At 44.3% G+C, this 18,236-nt stretch overlaps 1 protein-coding gene across 2 annotated transcripts in view; it reads right to left on the minus strand.

Moving 5' to 3' along the window:
• DNAJB6 (DnaJ (Hsp40) homolog, subfamily B, member 6) overlaps positions 1 to 18,236 on the minus strand; it is a 53,339-nt gene that overhangs the window by 13,373 nt on the left and 21,730 nt on the right. The gene's annotated exons all lie outside the window — the stretch shown is intronic.

Raw genomic sequence — 18,236 nt, forward strand, 5'->3', positions numbered from 1 at the left:
CAGGATGGCACCACAAATCAGTTAAATGCTGTAATATCCCATCAGCTGGGATTCAAATACTGAATCGACTACAGTGCTGTGCATGGTATGAGCTGCCAGATCTTTCCTCTGATCACTTCTCTTCAGCACACCTTGGAAAGCAAAACTGATGTGTAATTTGCACCAACTATTTTCTCTTGTTCTACATATTTAAACATACTTGAAGCACTTGAGCCAGGCTCTGAATAAAGCTAGCCCTACCAACTGCAAATACAAGACTTGAAAAGAACTTATTCTGGGAAAGGTCAGCCACACAGGGCATCACCGCCAAAAGTACTTCAGCACTGCAGGAGTTCTGTCAGCGGCAATGTTTGTCCTGGAAAAAGCTTTTAGGGAGACTAGCTGGAGGGAAGGTAGGCTCCAGAGCCGAGTTCAGAGCTGGAATATCCACTTGAGAAGCAACTTTCAAGATGCTCCAGCTTTAAACAGCCCTCAGTTCCCACCCCCCCCGGCTCCTTCTTGCCATCTCCCGCGCCTCCAAACCAGCAGAGCCACGTGAGAGCCTGGGCAGCCGCGCTGTCAACCCGAGCAGGGCGCTGACCCGGGTTAAAAATAACGCTTTTTGCAAGCTTATTTTTAACCCGGCTCAGTGCCTGGATCCAGCTCAGCGTGCAGCCGCCCCAGCTGGGGCAGGGAAGGGGGACAACAATCGAGCGCTGCTGGAGTCAGCATCCAGATCAGAGAGTTAAACAAAAGCTCTTATTCTACTAATGCAAATAATAATTAAAACCCTTGCAGTTATTTCACTTGCAAAACCAGTTTGGAGAAGTCACATTTCCAAGGGTTAATTCTGAAAATGAGGGATTCAGCGTTACTACTAACATTTAAAAACAGTAATTATTGTTTGGTCTTCTGGGGCACCAGGTTCTCCCAGATGAAAAGCAGCATCTGGGGGGGGGAAAAAAGACATCAAGCGTGAGCTGTAGCATCCTAAAAAGCTGCATTAGGGCCAAAACCTGCCTTCCTCTCCAAGCAAGAAGGGCTGAAAAATAATTTCTTCTAGCAAAGTGCTGCTGTCTGAAAGAGGAAAATACGGACTTTTTAACCTGTAACTGTAGCCAGTAGAGGGCAATATTGCCTATCGTGAAAGGCGATCAGAGAAGTCACTGCCGGACCGTGTTTTGTCAGTAAGGCATGAATTTCCTATGTCCGTACAATTCTTGGACTAGGCAGGTGCTTTGGGGGAGCCAGCAGCTGCACCAAGGGGTCCGTGTGCACTCCTGGAAGACGAAGAGAATGCAGGGGAATAAAAGCGCTACGGCAGAGGACATTCCAGGTGAGGTGGGACAGGTAAGTGACGGAGCATTTCACAAGACAGCAGCCCTGCAGGGACTAGCGCTGTTATTTTGTGTTAAAGTAACACCCGCGTACATCCTGGAACTGAACTGAAATCCTACCAGGAATCAGCAGCAATTAATGGCAATGCAGTGATTAACAGAAACACGCTGAACAAACCAGGGTAAGCACCCTGAAGATGTCGAACCACTGATTTACATTTACCCTGCCACAGCCCGCGCAAGAGGAAGCGCAACCTTCGTGCCTACCACCTGCGTGCTCTTGCATGCAGTCGTACGCTCCTAACCAAGGGGAAAAAAAAATTTAAATATACATACTCAGGGTTTTCCCTTGTATTGAGAAACAAAAGGTAGGCACACTGGTTTGCTCAGTCCAGAGGAAGACTTCCCCGAGGCCGTGAGCCACTCGCAGCCCTTCCCGCAACCAGCACCAGGAGATGCAACCGGTGAGGGACGCCGGGTTTTACCTAACGACACAAGACAGCTCCGAGCTAAAGCTCCAGTGAGCTGGTTGTGCAAGGATGGCTCGCAGGAAACTTATTCCATTCAAATCTTTCTTGTATGATGGCCAGCAATGTGTCTTTCTAATACTTTAAGGCTTTCAAGTGAAGAGGTGGTGTATTTTCTGAAGCTCAGAGCAGGACAGCTGCTCCTAGGGAGGGCTCAACTGGTGTTAGCCTGAGCTGCTGACAACAAAACAAGAGCACAAAAGAAAAAAAGCTCCGCTCAACTTTTTTTTCCCCTGTTATTACAAGGACTTGGGAGTTTACCCTGCATCTACGGAGGGCACAGGAGTTTCTGATGACTCAACTACATCCACTGCTGCCTGGGAGAGCAGAGCTGAGACCGAAGGAGCAACCGGAAGAGAAAGAAAAAAAATCCCCATTTAAATACATTCATCTGGAGCACTACAATCTTCATAATCTGTTGATAAGATTTTTGTACTGATAAACTCTTCTGCTATTACAGCAGCTCCAGTCTTAATATTTACCTTAGCAGAAGATACCAGGGTTCTTCTGAGTCTCAAATCCGACCTTTGCTGGGAAATCTCCTACTTCAGAAGAGCCCATTGGAACCGAGAACTTATTTAATGAAACAACCTGTCTCCAGGCCTAGATTACCCTGGGCTGAAAAATTCCTGGAGATTAACTGGTTCTTTTGTTTCTTCTCTTAGAAGCTTCATGTCTAATATGTTATAGTACAGAGAAAACATCAGGAGACCAAGTAACTCTACTAAAGCACAGAAGAAGTGGTCTAATTTGGGGGACCAAACTTGAAAGCTGTTTTCAGAAAGTTGCCAAATCATCACAGTTTCATTTCTGTTGAGATGCTCCTAAGACACCAAGCCCAGGGTATTTTACACCACCGCGTGTGCAACATGCTCAGCCAAGAAGATACTCCCTCACCATTACTGGAGGCTATGCTGAGCAAGTACTTCTGCTTAATCGTTCCTGTTTCTGAATGTCAGGAAACACTAATACTGTGACACTTAACAGCAGGAGTTATAAAACCCACTTGCAGCCTGTGCCCTCTCAGGTCTGTCAGACTTGACAGAAACTGAAATTTGCATCAAGTCCTCTCTGGAAAACGTTGCTGTCTGAGTGTGACAGTGACAGCCTCTGAAATCTCTCTCCTGCTGTTTGATGTGATGCTTATGAGAAAAAGCAGCCACTTTTAAAATCTACAGATTAAAAAAATGCAAGTAGTCTCGAAAAGCAAAAGAGCCTGAAATCACACTGAAACTGTCCGGGGAATGCCAGCGCAGCTGCCCCATCTGCACCATCGCTTCCAGGGGCAGAGCTTTCATAAACCGAGGAGTTTATTTCAACAGTGAAGTTTATCAGCTAAAGCACAGGATGAAAGATGACGCTTTGAGTTGTCTCACACAGATCAGCAGCTGTCACCAATTACTGGCAATCATTTTTCTTCTGGAGCAATTGCATATTCCTCAGTGCCTCTGCTCTATTCAAAGAGAGAGCAGGCGGAGGCTCAGGGTTTGCTGTGGTGACAGACATCACTCCTGCACAATGCCAGGAAACAGCCAAAGTGACTCCCGGAGTGCTCAGCTGGTTAAAAACTAAAGACACCACCAGCTCTCAGCCTGTGCCTTCTGCAGAAACCTGCTGCCATGTCCCACCTCATCCTCTCCCCATGTCACTCCCTGCGCTGGCACCAAGCTGCACAGTTCTGCCATCACCGTGCTCAGACGTGCACTGCGTCTCCCTGCACCGTCTCAAAAGCCAGTATGAAGTTGGTGACCTGGGGGATTTGGGCCGAGCTTCCCCAGGCCAGGCCCAGCACAACTACTGAGGATTAAATTGAAAGCGGGGAGGTTTAGATTAGATATCAGGAAGAAGTTCTTCCCGGAGAGGGTGGTGAGGCGCTGGAACAGGTTGCCCAGAGAAGCTGTGGATGCCCCATCCCTGGAAGTGTTCAAGGCCAGGCTGGATGTGGCTTTGAGCAACCTGGTCTAGTGGAAGGTGTCCCTGCCCATGGCAGGGGGGTGGAACTAGATGGTCTTTAAGGTCCCTGCCAACCCAAACCATGCTGTGATTCTATTCTATGATTCTACTGACCATGGGAGCTGGGCATTTCCTGCAAGAGGGGGGAAAACAAGACCACAAGTGGCCGGAGACAGCATGGGAAGTGGTGGCGAAGTTCCCGGGAAGCGTTGGGAAATAAAAAAGGTGATAGGATTTGGAAAAAAAGGCCAGAGACTGATGAAGCGGCACCCGCAGTGCTATTTCTGTCCCGGGAGAGCCATGGGTGCAGCACGTCCAGTATCCAGGAAAGGGCAGGGCTCAATACTTTTTGCTCAACGCACATAGCAATCCTCTGCCCTTCTGGCTTTAAAACTGGCAATGGACCTGCTCCCTTTATTTTTGCCCTCGCATCCAGCTGCTCCGGTGCCAGCTCACGCTGTTCCCGCTCAGCCTGCACCCCTGTGGCACAGGGCAGGGAAAGCCCCACACCAGGTCTGCTCACCCTCCCTGCCCCGAAGCAGCTCCCTTAGAAAGCTCAGCCTTTTTGCCATTTTTTTTTTTAGCCATCTGGATTTTACCTACCGCCCCCAGTACACGCCCGAGAACCCCATTATATCCTGTATTCAACCCAGCGTGTCCCAACATGAATCCTGCATTCCCAGCACGTCAAGCTACTCAAGACAATGACGTTTCACCACAAAGATACCCCAATTTGCAACAGATTGGGAAAATTAAATGAGTAGACACCATACTGCAGCAGCACTGAAAGCACTTTGAAAGGAGATGTCACGGTGCTGCTCCCCTGAGCAGCTAAATGGGGATGGATGGCTAAAGCCACTCCTGTTTGACCATACTGGGTGGTACGGAGCTCTGCTGCCTGACATATGGATAAGGGAGTTGCTGAGAGCCTGGATTTAGCTCCTCGCTGCCAAAACTTACTCATGGGAAGATCTTCTGAAGCCCAATGAGCGGTCCTACATTAAATTTGAGGCCAGAGAGAAGTGCAGGCTGAGCACATCCAGCCTCCTGCAGCTACTTCGCTTCTGTTGAAGCATGTACGGATTACGCCAACTGCTCTCATTTTAAAGATCTGGGATTTGGGAAATGCAAATGGCAGGAGGTAACACAAATCCCCACATTTCCAGCAAGCAGAGAGATGACCCCATTTGCATGCTGCTGCTCAAAGTGAATTTTATTAATTTTAAAAGCCTCTATCACACAGGGGTCTTTTAGTCATTTCTGCATGAATTTTGAAAGGAAGCAATGAGCAAGGAATGAGCTTCCCAGCTTGACATAAACACAAATTAGCAAGATTTCAAGCTCAGAGTTTAAGCAAACAAACCTGATTTAAAAGAAAGAAAAAAAAGATCCAGCAATTGATATTACTTAAAAAAAATCATTCTTTCTACACTGCTCAGGGTCATGTCACATCTCTCCCAGAGTTCCCTGCAAGTCAGGTTGTATGCCACTACGTTGTAGTGCTCTTGGTCAGAGCCCCTTAAAAAGTTGCACCAGCAGCTTCTACTCTTGGGGCTTCTCTCCCCAGTACTGTCCCCACGCAGCGTGTAGGTGAGATGGGATTGAGTAACTTACACGGCCCCTCCTCCTCCAGAGCTGGTATCTCTGACATCCAAATACTTGACCAGGTTCAATGTTTGGAGGTTTTTTTTCATCCTCCCCATATTTCAACCTCAAACAAAAATCCCTGCAGGTTTCACCTCTAGCAGGAGGAAGACGCGCAGCTCGCGTTTCACTTCGAAATTGGATGTTGAAGCGCAAAACAAACAGAACTGGCCCTTACAATGCAACTTAATACTCACTACCAGAGGAGAACAAACAAATAAACAACCCCCCCAGCACAACTACATGCAGCCTGGCCAAGTCCTCCATCGCGTACCCAGACACGAGGCGTCTCCTCTCTTCCGGCACCTGACCCATGGACCTTCACACCTCTTGCGCTTCCGCTCCAGAACCTCCCAGGGCCAGAGGAAACCGCCCCTTTGCTGCCCTGAAAAACAGAACTTTGCTTCTTGCCTTCAACCCTTCCTAGGAGTTACCACCACCAGGTCAAGCAAAACTGGCTCCTCATTAGAAGATTCATCAGACAGCAAGCAGGGGAAAAGTGCTCCGCGACCTTCCCAACCAACAGACCTGTAACTCAATCGTTTTTAAGAGTTATGAAGCATCAAGATGACGCCTTGTATTGCCATTAGCGGCCCTCACTAAAAGGAGCGACTCCAGAGCAGTTCTGAGCAGGCCCTAATTTGCAAATTAGACATCTATTACACATTTTTCCATTGATTACCAGCTCTAAACCAGGCTTCGAAACCTTAATGTACAGCAAATCCAGATTATCACTAGAGAAAAAAAAAATATATATATATAAAGGAAAAAGCCATGCTGTTAAATTTAAAGAGAAAAGAATCTCGGAGTGACTTCAGAAAAATGTGATGAATGACTTTCCCAGCTGTTTTGTCAACACTTCCATAGTAATTTGGCAAAAGCACAAAATCACCAAGTTTACATCTGCATCAAATGGCCATTAGCGCAGCTGAGGTCTCACAGACAAGAGCAAGCTCTGTGTTTTATATCGCGCTGCCCTTGCTCAGTGCGTAAGCTCTCATCGTCGCAGGTTAATCATCTGAGAAATATCCTCCCTTCTACCCTGAGCCTTAAATGTGACACTAAGGGTTTCACATATTAATTACACAAAGGAGAAGAGATACCCGCCCCCTCTGCAATTACATCCCTCAACGTGCAATTCATTCCTCATCCATCCCTGCATTAGTAGGACGAGGGCAAGCAAATCCCAGCTCCCAGTGTCTGCACATATCCCTGATTTACAGAGCTCCAAAGACCACCACCTTTCAATTTACCCTGACAGCGACACTCGCTCGCAGAAGAGGAGCTTTCTTCTGACGGCTCAATAGGGTTGAGTGTTTTATGAACCTTCAGCACGAAACCCAAGCCTATTTTTGACATCTTCCTGACAAGAGCACTAAGCCATTTGGTTCAATAATATCGACATGCTAATCAGAAGTCTGAATTTGAAAACACACCAGTGTTTCAAGTTGACGTTTCAGTTCAACAGTAATTTTGACTAAATACTGTATTTAATTAGGAACCTGTACACAGGCCTTACAGGGGTCGTAACTCCCAAGCTATACCACTTTTTGTTGTTTGGCCTCTCCCATCCATCAGGGAACTCTTAGAGATTCCAAGCAATCTTTCTCTCCCACCCACAGGCAAGATTTTCAGCCTATGCCTTAAAACCCACCGTAGTTTAGGAATACAACAAGTAATTTTTCAAATCCAAGACCTGTCAATAATTAAATGCTTACACACAAATGTATACATATACATATACATACATGCATATACTTATGCACACAAAAAGAAGTTGCTCCATGTACGCTGCGCAAACTGAAGTTCAGACCAAAAAGAACCAATAAATGGAGAGCACAGACATTAAAATTTTCTCAATTAAAAAAAAAAAAACCAACAAACACAAAACCAGAAACGTGACTACCATCCAACAACAATACTTACAATTGCATTTTGTGCCTGGGAACAGTATCATCAGTCAGTTTATATGCTCCTTCTGCGGAGATCCAGTGGGAACAAGGAACGTTTTAGCAAGAGACCGTTGTGAGTTTGGGAAACCGAAGGAGAGTTCAAACAGCAACATTAGTACCTGCTTGGTGTGTTCAACACGGCCACGCATCTCCTGGAAAGGCCACCCTGGAGCTGCCCATGCGCAGTGCAATGGCTGTTCTCATCCTACGATGCTGCAGCAGCCCCATCCCACCTTCTCCTCTTTTTAACACACCTTTGAGATCCAGGGGATAAAGCACAAACAACAGTAACAACTGTCTCCAACCACAGTCTCTGGGGCCACAGAAAAAAGGGGATGACTGGTATTCAAGAGCTACCGTGAAGGCAGGGACATTGGAGACCACCATGTTCCAGAAGGCAGACCTGAAGGCCCACCAGCTCTCGGCGGAGAGATGGATGGGCCCATGGAAGGGATGCACCCCCCGAAAATGCGCAGCAGGACAACTCGACACCTGAAATGCCATCACGAGCTTCTGCTCAAAATCACCCATCACACAGACATACCCACATCTCCTGTAGTGGCAGGGAAAGCTTTTCCAACGATCTAAGTGAATGTCAGGAGACTCAATTTACAAGCACTTCATCAAAACTGCAGAGGTTCTAACCACGACGACAAATCTGTACTCCTAGCAGACCAAAGCGCAGGATCCAGCCAAGCTAATCCACCTCCCTCTTCAACACCAGCCAACTCAAAGCCTTCTCAGAAACACTTGCCAGTTACTACGCCTGAGGATGTCAAACATCATTTACACTACAGCACTTCTCCTCGGCCTTGGAAGATATTTACTGCTCCCTTTGCAGGCCTGGAAGTGTCCTGCGGTCAGCACTGTGATATCAAAAAGAAACCCAGAACAGACACACAGCAGGTAAGACTGACGTTCACCTACATTTGTCATCCTGCAAGTCAGCGACTGACATAAGAAGTCCCAGTCTTTGCACTTTTGAGAACATTTAATAACTTGCCAATTAAAACTGTGACCTTGCCTGAACTCCCAGGATTGGACACAGCCTCCTATCTCTGCAGGAACAATCTCCTTTTACAGTAACTTTTAAAAACACTAAATAAAAGAATTAATAACTGTTTTTCTAAAGAAAAAGTTGCTTACTCAAGACTGAGTAGTGGACAGGAGACAAAATTACAGCAGGCAAGACAGTAACTTCACCTTCCAGGAGGTGGAATCTCTTTGCAGAAGCCTTCAAACACTGAATTTCCATTGAGAAGATGATACACCAATAAATCAACCCACACTGTTGTAACACTGGGCAAGTCACTGATGACAGTTCAGCTGGGACCTCAGAGTATCCACCTCTATCACAATCTCCACCGAAAATTTGGAGGGTCTATATTTTCAGGGAAGATTAGCCGGAACTGTCACAAAAATAGAAAACTGGAGAGGCTTTGACCTCTCAGCAATATATCATCTAACCCACGTTAAAGCTGCACTTCAAACTGCTAGCTTGGCTCTGTGCCACTTACAGGTCCATACTCAACACCGGAGACACCGGTAATTTGGCGGATTTTACTGCCTCCCCCAGAAAACACAACAAACTCCTGTTTCGGGAAAAGCTGAGAGGTGTAAGGCAAAATCTCTTCCCTCTCAAACAGCCCCCATGAAAAAAGGCTTTCCACTACTGGAAACTATTCTGTCCAGGGCAATGAGCACCAACCCCACAACAGAGCACACGGCACAGGCATGTGCCCAGCTCCGTGACTTCTGCGAACAGGGTTACCAGATGTAGTCATCTCCCTCTATAAACATTTCGGGAGCAAAGCACACACGTGATCTCAGAGCAAGTGCTAGAGGAGAGGGAAGAGAGGAAACCACGTAAGAGTAATCAATTAATCTTTTGTTCTTAAGTTTGTTCATCAAGAAGAGCAGGGAGGCATGAACACGTGTGTCTGGGGAAACATGTTTCAGTTCCCCGAGGTGAGCTTCTTGCTTTCAGGAGTGACTACAAGAAACATCTTCTCGGTTATTTACTGCATTAGAAAGCACCTGAAATTCACCTTCTGTTCTATGACACTTTTCAAGACAGAGTTATGTTTGCTAATAAAGAAATGATTAATGGCTATAAAACTGCTCTGGGCAGGATTCAGGACAAATGACTCAACTTTCTCTTAACCTCTCAAACAGGACTACCTGCCAATTCGTTCAGGCTAATGCGTTCAAGATGGACCAAAGTCAGTCAATACCCATGTTTCAGAAATACTCTGGAAACGATTTAGACAGCCCACCCCCCTGCAACAGATACTGCACATTATTTACTGTGTAGTAGTAGAGGCCATTGATGTAACAACTCAAAAATATTCAATATGAATAGCAAAATAGACATAATTTTCTTTTTACTTCACAGTGTGTTGTGGTTTAACTCTGGACACCTTATCAGTACTTTTCTCAGAGTAAATCCAGAAACATGGCTTCATACCAGCCACTGCGAAGAAAGTTGACTCTTTTCGGACTAAAACCAGCACGCAGTGGTAAAAACTATTCTATCTATTCTATCATTTCTACCTGATTCTCCGCTGTGTTTCAGCTAAGAACACCTGGCGATGCCTCTTCCAGCAATGCAACAGGCGACTTGAGTTGTGCAGCCAACAGAATTGCATTTCCTAACTCTGAAATAGGTTCCATGGGGGACACAACTCAAAAACTTTGAAGCTCCTTGGAAAATATGCATGAAATGTATATAATTCTTCTGCTTTGACAAGTTACCGGTCTCAGATGTTCAAAAAAAACCCCTGATTTTGAAGTGGCTTTCTGCTAATGGTCAGCACATACAAGGTGGACGCTGGCTATATGCTTTGCCAACTACAGTCTCTGTCCGAGACTTCTTTTAAGCCAGAACAGGGCAGAGCGCTATGGCACATATACTCACTTGCTTTTCCATTAACAAGTTTCCTTGTTGCTACAGCTGTGTCTATACTGGTGAAGCTGCACAGCTTTTACTCTGCTGGGAGGTGAAAACCTTACCGTTTCCATCATTTCTACAGAAAGGAGACAGCACAAAAGCTATTTTAAGGGCTGAATATTTAGGTCTCAAAGTATTGGTAATCTGAGCGTAGAACTCAGACTGGTGTTCCAGCACTCTCCAAGCAGGGTACCTCCCCCAGAAAGTGAAGAAGGACCTAAAGATACCACGACTTCACCACACAGGAGTTAACATTTGGGGGTTGTTCCAAGCTATGTTTTATGGTTATATGACCCAAATGCTGCCGAGTTCTAATTCCAGGAATTTGTCTGTCCACAAGCATCTCTTAGAAATAAACTTGATTAACAAATGCAGTTCTGGGTGTACACAAAACCCAAATACACACGTACTTTTCTCACGCACATAAGCCCTGTAGGAGTCGCTTCTCTGGCTGTTGCCTGTAGAAACGTTTTTCTGACATATTGCAGTCTTAGGCATTTAGCACACTACCAAAGATGATCCAATTAACAAAAAAGCCAGGGCTTTTTTTTTCATCAGTCACTCAAAATTCAAAACACACATATTGCTAACCACATAAAATTTAACACACGCTAAAAATAAAAACGTTACATCCTTAAAACGTTGCCCACATTTAAGGAAATGAATAGTTCATTCTGCCAAATGAATCTTTGTCATAACATTACATTAATTAACAAGAGACCTCCTAAGCTTCATCTCAGGAGCTGAAATTGCACTCTCTCAAGCTCTGTGCAGTCTGCTGTAAGACAGCAGGAGCTGCACAAGGGCTCACTGTAATGCAAATTCCAAATCAAATTCCCTGGGAGAGTCATCACTGCCCTTGCCCTGGTTCCTCCTTGTCACTGAACAACCCCTTTGTCCACTACAATAAAGCAGCTACTTACCCTAATAGATCCAGAATGTATTCTCCCACATGAATTCCACTCTCAGCACCTACACATCCCAAACCGGATGCTGTAGGGCAATAGTATCTGTGCCCTAGACGAACGCGTTGTCTCCTCTCTTCCCAGCTACCTGCTTCCCCAACCTCCCGACAGGTAAGGCAGGCCCTGGCACACAACCCCAGCCATCCTCAAATTCCTTCACCACAAAAGCATCCCCCAGTCTCAAATACACAGGAAGAGGGTATGTCCTGTGAATTAATGTTACCACATCAGGAGAGGGAGGGAAGCGGCTAAGACAGACTGTGAAGGACGCCTGAAGGACGACTGTGCCCTGTGTTGCATCTCGATCTGTGCCCCAAGCTCCTCAGTTTCCACTACTTCCCTGTAGAGCCCAAACACTTGTTGCTCACTAAGGCACATTTTTTAGAAAGCTAGTCTTTTCAGACACTGAAAACTGGAGAACAGACTTCTCTTGGCTGGTTCTTCCAACAGTTAATCATCCATGTGCTGAAAATGCATGTTTATCTTCTCATTTGAATTTGTCTAGCCTTATACAAATGTTTATACCCCTCTTCCAAACAAGGCGACCTTTAATATGCACAGTTTTATCTTCGTATACTCATTTTTTTAGAATCAAACTGGAATTTGGCACATCAGCCTCGGGCAGCAGAAGCACCTCCCCTCCACAGCAGCACAGGGGCTGGGCCAGCAGAGAACAGGCAAATGCCCACTGCTTCTGCATTCACTGCCGGAACTCATGACCAGCTTTTCCTGATGAGAAAGGCAAAGGCCAAATAAAATTTATGTCAAAAGTCCTTGAAATTTATGTCAACAGCACAAAACGAGCTTCTCCCTTACTGGTTTTGTGCCCTGCAAGTAACGCTGTGAAGCAGCACTGTGCCTATCCAAGATGTGAAGATTTGCCTTTCTTCTTGGGGCTAAAACATCCAAGCCCATAAATGATGGAAGTAGCACTACAGGTATTTAATGAAAGGAACACTCTGGTTGTCCTAACTCAGAAGGTGAATCTGCTCAAGAGAAAAATCCTCCTCCTCTTTGCACTCATCTAGAAGGTCTGTCAAAGACGGAGGTTGGTGAATGTCCCTCATGCTCGCAGGCAATACCAGATGCATCCAAAACAGCTTTGAGTGAACTTCTAGAGCTCTACTGCTCTCCTGAACACCCCGTTGGCACGGAAGAGCTGAACAATGCCCCTTCGTCACTGAAGTGCAGTACACGTGGCGATACGGACCCGACTGTATGCCCCGTAAGCACCCCGCAGTACGACATGTATACGCTGGGACCTGCAGACTAACCCTGGCAGTGTCTGACTACTGAACAGGGCACGTCCAAATACACCCAGGTACCGCAGTGCCTTCCGAGGAGAGGCAGTCTTACTACCACAGCCAAAGGCCTCGGAAGACAAAAGGCTTAGTCCTCCGCAAGACTGGAGGAAAGGCTGCACCTTCCTGTGTGAGCTTTCTCCGTTTTCCTCCTGAAATACTTTCACCGAGAAGTCCAAAGAATTTTACACCATCATCATCGAGCTCCCTTTGGAAGAAGGACGCCAGAGACCGGTACTGCAGAATACATCCTTTCACATCAGTGAGACGCAGCACCCTGGGACGAGTGTCGCAACAGGACGCCAAATTCCGATTTAGTTTCTGGAAAGGGCAGCCTCCAGCTACACGCCTAGGAAAAGTTCTCCAGAGGTGGCTACGGTGACAGTTATGCAAATGCGTGATAAATAAATGAGTTAATCTTCCTCTGTATCTCAGATACCACACAGGCACGACACGTATTTCTGGAGAGAGATAGTTGCATCTGCCCAGCTTCTCTACCAGATATGCCAAAGCCTCTCCACGTTTATGGGGTTTTTCCCCCCCCCCAGGTAAAGTCACTCCTGGAGCACATTTCAAACAAGCTCTTGACTGCAACCCAGATAGAGGAATCCTATTCCAGAGCTGCTGATTTGCATCTTTAGCTGTTTCGGTAACAACTTCAAGCAACTCCATTACAGACAGACAAAATAACTCTCTCCTGTGGTCATCTGGAATGAATGTCTTCCAAAACCTGAATTCTATGACCAGTCACCCAGGCTGGACTCCCCTCCCACACTAGCAACTCATTCAAATAAATAACAAGGCTGGAGATTTCATATTTGACTTTTAACAGCCAATAAAAAGAGGAATTGAAGCTTTCTCAGCGTAACATGCTGCGTGTTCTATCACGTCAAAGACCAGCATCCTTATGTAGTCTTAATAAACTAGGTGTCAATATCTCATCTCAGAATTAACATTCAACAGTACGAAAGGATTCAGCTTTGTTTTGACCACCTGTAAACTAGCAGCTACAGGGGTTTTTTTTCAATTTTTATTGTTCCTTCAAAGTTAGCTACATTGGAAAGAACAGCTGAAAGCTCTTGTTTATGATTCAGCATAAAGGCTAAATTATAGGGGGAAAAAAAAGTTTAAAGTTATTACCATAAGCCTCTCAAAATCTATTTTCTTGATTGTCAATTTTAAGTGATGCTCAAAAATTATCTATTTTTAGTGATTTTTAAATGAACCCACTATGGTGCAAAAGCCAGCATTATTTTAAAAAAAACCAGAAAACTAGAGACAATTCTGCTTAATAGCATCCTTTTAATAAAACTTTTTACTTGTCTTCTGAAATAAATATACTTTAATCCCCCCCACGACATTTCAAAGCCCACATCATCTCAGGCAGAGGACTTCAGCTTCCTTTATTTGGAGGATAATTAGCACTTAGGCCACCAGTGCAATCTACCTCACACCAAGACCTCACAACTTTCAGGTTTGGGTACCACAATGTCCAAACTACGGGGGTATCTTCTGCCAGCTGCTGTAAAACAGACAACACCTAACCCAGCACTACGTCTGCCAGAACACGGTTTTCAGAGAAGTCTCCCTGAGTTTCAGTCAGCAGCCAGCTTGCACAGGTCAGGGTCACGGCTCACGTGGTCACAGAATTTGGTTTTTTTTAACCCAACAAGAGCGTCTCCGAAGTCGGACTTAGAGCTTTGTGAACATCTGACCTATGCAGCAGAGTACAAACCAACCATCTCTTGCTCTACTTTTTTAGTAGCGCACTTCACTGAACAACCAACTCTAGTCGAGGTGTTTTTTTCCAAAACCAAGGCAGATCAAGAAGTAAACACACAAAAATTATGAATTCAAAAGGTACAGTTTGCAACACTAACACAGTTAATAGACTTCAGTTCAACCCTATTGCAACGTAAGGAGCATTTCGGTTGGGAGATAAAAAGCTTTTTGCTTAAGACAACCACTAGAAGACAAGCAGTAACAACCAGAAAACCCCAACTGCTGAGTACTAAGTAAAGCAAGTCTACGGTCACAACTCAGTCCCAAAGTAAACAAGGCCAGAGGGAGCAGACAGTGCAAACAAGATTTCTATTCTTACCTTAAAAAAAAGTAAAGTTTCAAAGTCCGGGATACTGCTGACTGGCAGATTACTGATGTCTGTCACAGGGTAGTTGCAATACAATACCATGACTTAAAAATAAGCCTAAATACTAAAACATCCAAAAAATCACGACCCAAGAGACATGTTTCCCAAAAATACTAAGAAATGCTTCCCCAAAAAGGTTAACGAGTATCCTAACACCGAGTGCTTTTGAATAGTTCTCTGACCACAAGCGTGACGCAGCCGTAGCGCTCATTTTGCCAAGGAACCATCTCGGAGGTAAACACTATCCTGCTACAACCACAGATTATACTACGGCAAAGCAGGAAACTGGCTCACTTCTCAAACAGAACAGAAGCAGATTCAGGAGGAGAACTCAGATTCAAATGAACAAATTAATACATGTCTTCATCCCTGGGCCATCCCAGAGACGGTGTGAAACACAGAAGCACAGCTCAATAGAACAGACAAACCTCCCCTTACACCTGAAGCCAACACACTACAGGAGGCAAACAAAACACAGCCAACACTGACAGAGATGTAGAACCCTTGGGCTTGTTTGGAGATGATTTTTTTTTGTTTAAAAGTCTTTTCCAAGTCTTGTTTTCAGCATTCTAAGACTCAGTCCATCAAGTAATGACAAGTTGAGACACTACACATCTTACAAATGTACACTTAGTCTGCAGAGCAGCTTTGTCACACCACAAACCAGTGCCTGTCACTACCCACAGAGAAGGTATTGCAAGACCCGAGAACGACAACAGCTGCAGCGATTTTGAAGCGTGAAGCATTCTAAGGCAAAATCCCAAACTCCCTCAGTAAAGGCAAGTGAAAGGGATAGGTGCCATGCAATCCGAAGAGAAACGTGTGTTACAGGGTATTACAAGGGAAGTACTGCCATGCACTAGAGACCCAAAGGGGGTTGCACCAAGAAGCAGCATTACAAAGTTATTGTATCCTGCCAATGAACTCTGAAGCAGAGCATGAACGAGTGACTTTGCAGGTTCAAAAACTCCCATCTTAGTTTTCCCAAACAACTGGAGGAAACCTAAACAGGATGGCATACCTAAATATTCAAAATTAATCCTTCCTGTATGAAGAAATGGTACTTCTAATCAAACGGTGTCTGGTTTGGAAAGCTACCTCATCCCACTGCACATCTGATGCCTAGCACTTACTAAAATTAAGAACCTCTTCTGGTTTTAACTATTTTGTGCTACTTCGGCCAAAATTGAAGTTTAAGGAAATTTGCTGTCCTTGATGAGCTCTTAAATCTAGCAAGTAGGTTTGTACATCCATGCAAATCATGTATTGGTAAACAACAAAATTTTTCAGAGCAACCTAGTAAGTGGGCTTTCAAGAGAAAAGAAACTCATTCCAGTAGCACAAATAAGAAATTCAGAATCTATAGCAAAACATAGGAAGAATTTAAATTAAGTCCACAGTAAACACAGAATGAGGAGTCATTTTGTGCATTAAAAATCAAGTTGGTTGCAAGAAGTTGCATTAAAAAAGAAGCTGGATGCAGTGTTACTTAAAAAAAATAAACTGGGTTCTACCTACTGAAACAGGTGGAGACTGTCAGGCTTAGGTCAAGAAGTGTAAGAAGGTGACAATTTTTTACATCTGGAACTGGAACTGCCAGTCCAATTACATACTTGGACCAAGACCACGTATCCACCCAGTTCCACCGCCGGCCTGTTCAAATACTGGCGTGTGGGTATCTGCTTCCCACTTCACCCATTAGTTCTGCCTTCTGCCGGCTCATTTGTTCTTGGTGGGTTTTGCCGGTTTCTCTTTCTCCCAAGAAGTGCAGCGCTGCCATTTAATGCTGCGTTTTGTCCAGCTCTGACAGTAACCAGCTTCAGGGATCTGAAGGCAAAAGAGAAACCATCCAAAACGCTGGAACTTCAGCAAATTTACAGTATTAAAGGATGTCACTGCCGAACCCTGGAGTGAACAGCCTGGACAGAACGCTGTGAGAAGGAGCACACTCTTCTGGGTAAGAAGCTCTAAGGCAAAGCATGTGGGCACAGAATTCCCCCTCGCAGCTATGCTATGGGAACTGTGTTCTTAACTTGAGCTAGGTAATTTAAATGCTAGAGATTACCTGGGATTAAAATAGAAGGTGAGGTTTGGCAGCTTAATGTTAAAAACTATATGGGTATCCACAGGAAGGAATTCAAACTCAACTCCAGATTGTCCTAATTTTATTTGAGTTGGTTAACCAATTTTGAAGCACTTTTTACAGTTTACATAACTTACAGGAGCACACTGTGTCCCATAAATATAAATTAACATTTTTAATAACTCAAGACATCACAACAAAGCCAGATTTTTAAATAAAATGTCTGTTTAGTTATCTGGATCAGGAAGGAACATACATGGGGAGGAAAAAACCAGCATTGACAAGAAAACACTGTTCAGTTCTAAACTGAGTTTGTGCTTCTACACCAAAAACACAACACTGAAGGAACAAGAACTCTGCAAAGAACCTGAAAAAGTACATAACTTCTGTAGTCCCAAAACCAAAGTACATGTTTATTTCTTCTCCTACCTGTTATTTCGTTTAGTTCTATGAAATATGCATTAATGGTAGAGGGACAAAAGCAAGATATACTAATTTTGCTGCAAATATGAATTCTGTTGTAGCAGTTTGTTAGATTGTTGGTTTGGGTTAAGTTGACTTGGTCTTCCTGCATGAAAAACAAGAGCAGATCTTTCTGATGTATTTAAAAATTTGTTAGTACAAAGCAGATGGTGTTCAGCAAGAAGGCATTAAGTGATCATTTGAAAACACCACGCTTTTTTTTTTCCCCCAAACACTAAGCCACCCTAAAGAAGTTGAAGGCCAGATGTTCAAAGCCGGTGCACAAATAAAAACCGCACATCCGTGATTTATGCATGAAATTACCCAGAGCCTGGCAGGTGTTAACATATGCCAATACTTATTTGCATGCTTTCTCTGTGACACACAGAAATCAAGACTAAACTTTGAAAATCTGGTCTTGGCTATGAATTAAGAGTTTGCTTCACTCCATTAATTTAACAAAAGGCATTCATCCATCTTTTGGTTGATAAGTAAAAGCAAGAGTGATACATTTTAACACTAATAGTTTTGTCCAAAGCAATTGTTTGTTCTCAAAACAAGCAAAAACATCTTATTGCTCAGAAAGACTTTTAATTATTAAATGTTTTCCTGTATATTTCTGTTCACTGCTTTTTTTTAAGCAATCTCAGAACTTAAAGCTTTAAAAAACTTTCTTTTTAAACAGAAGGAGTTACTTCAGGCCTTGACAAAAAAAAAAAACTTACATCTTAGGGCAAAAGATGGAGTGAAGAGTAAGTCTCTGAATGCTTCTTAAAAATAGGTGCTTCAAATGCAGGTTTAGAAAAGAAATTAAATATCATGTTTTCAGTCACATTGGAGAAAACATTTGCAAAGAAAAAAGGCCATCGTCCTTAAGGTTGAAGAAGAAGGTGGTAGGGAAAAAAAAAAAGCAGCACTGTTTTCCCAAGTTGCC

This window comes from Eurypyga helias, unplaced genomic scaffold (genome assembly GCF_000690775.1).
Source record: "Eurypyga helias isolate BGI_N326 unplaced genomic scaffold, ASM69077v1 scaffold16303, whole genome shotgun sequence".
NCBI lineage: Eukaryota > Metazoa > Chordata > Aves > Eurypygiformes > Eurypygidae > Eurypyga > Eurypyga helias.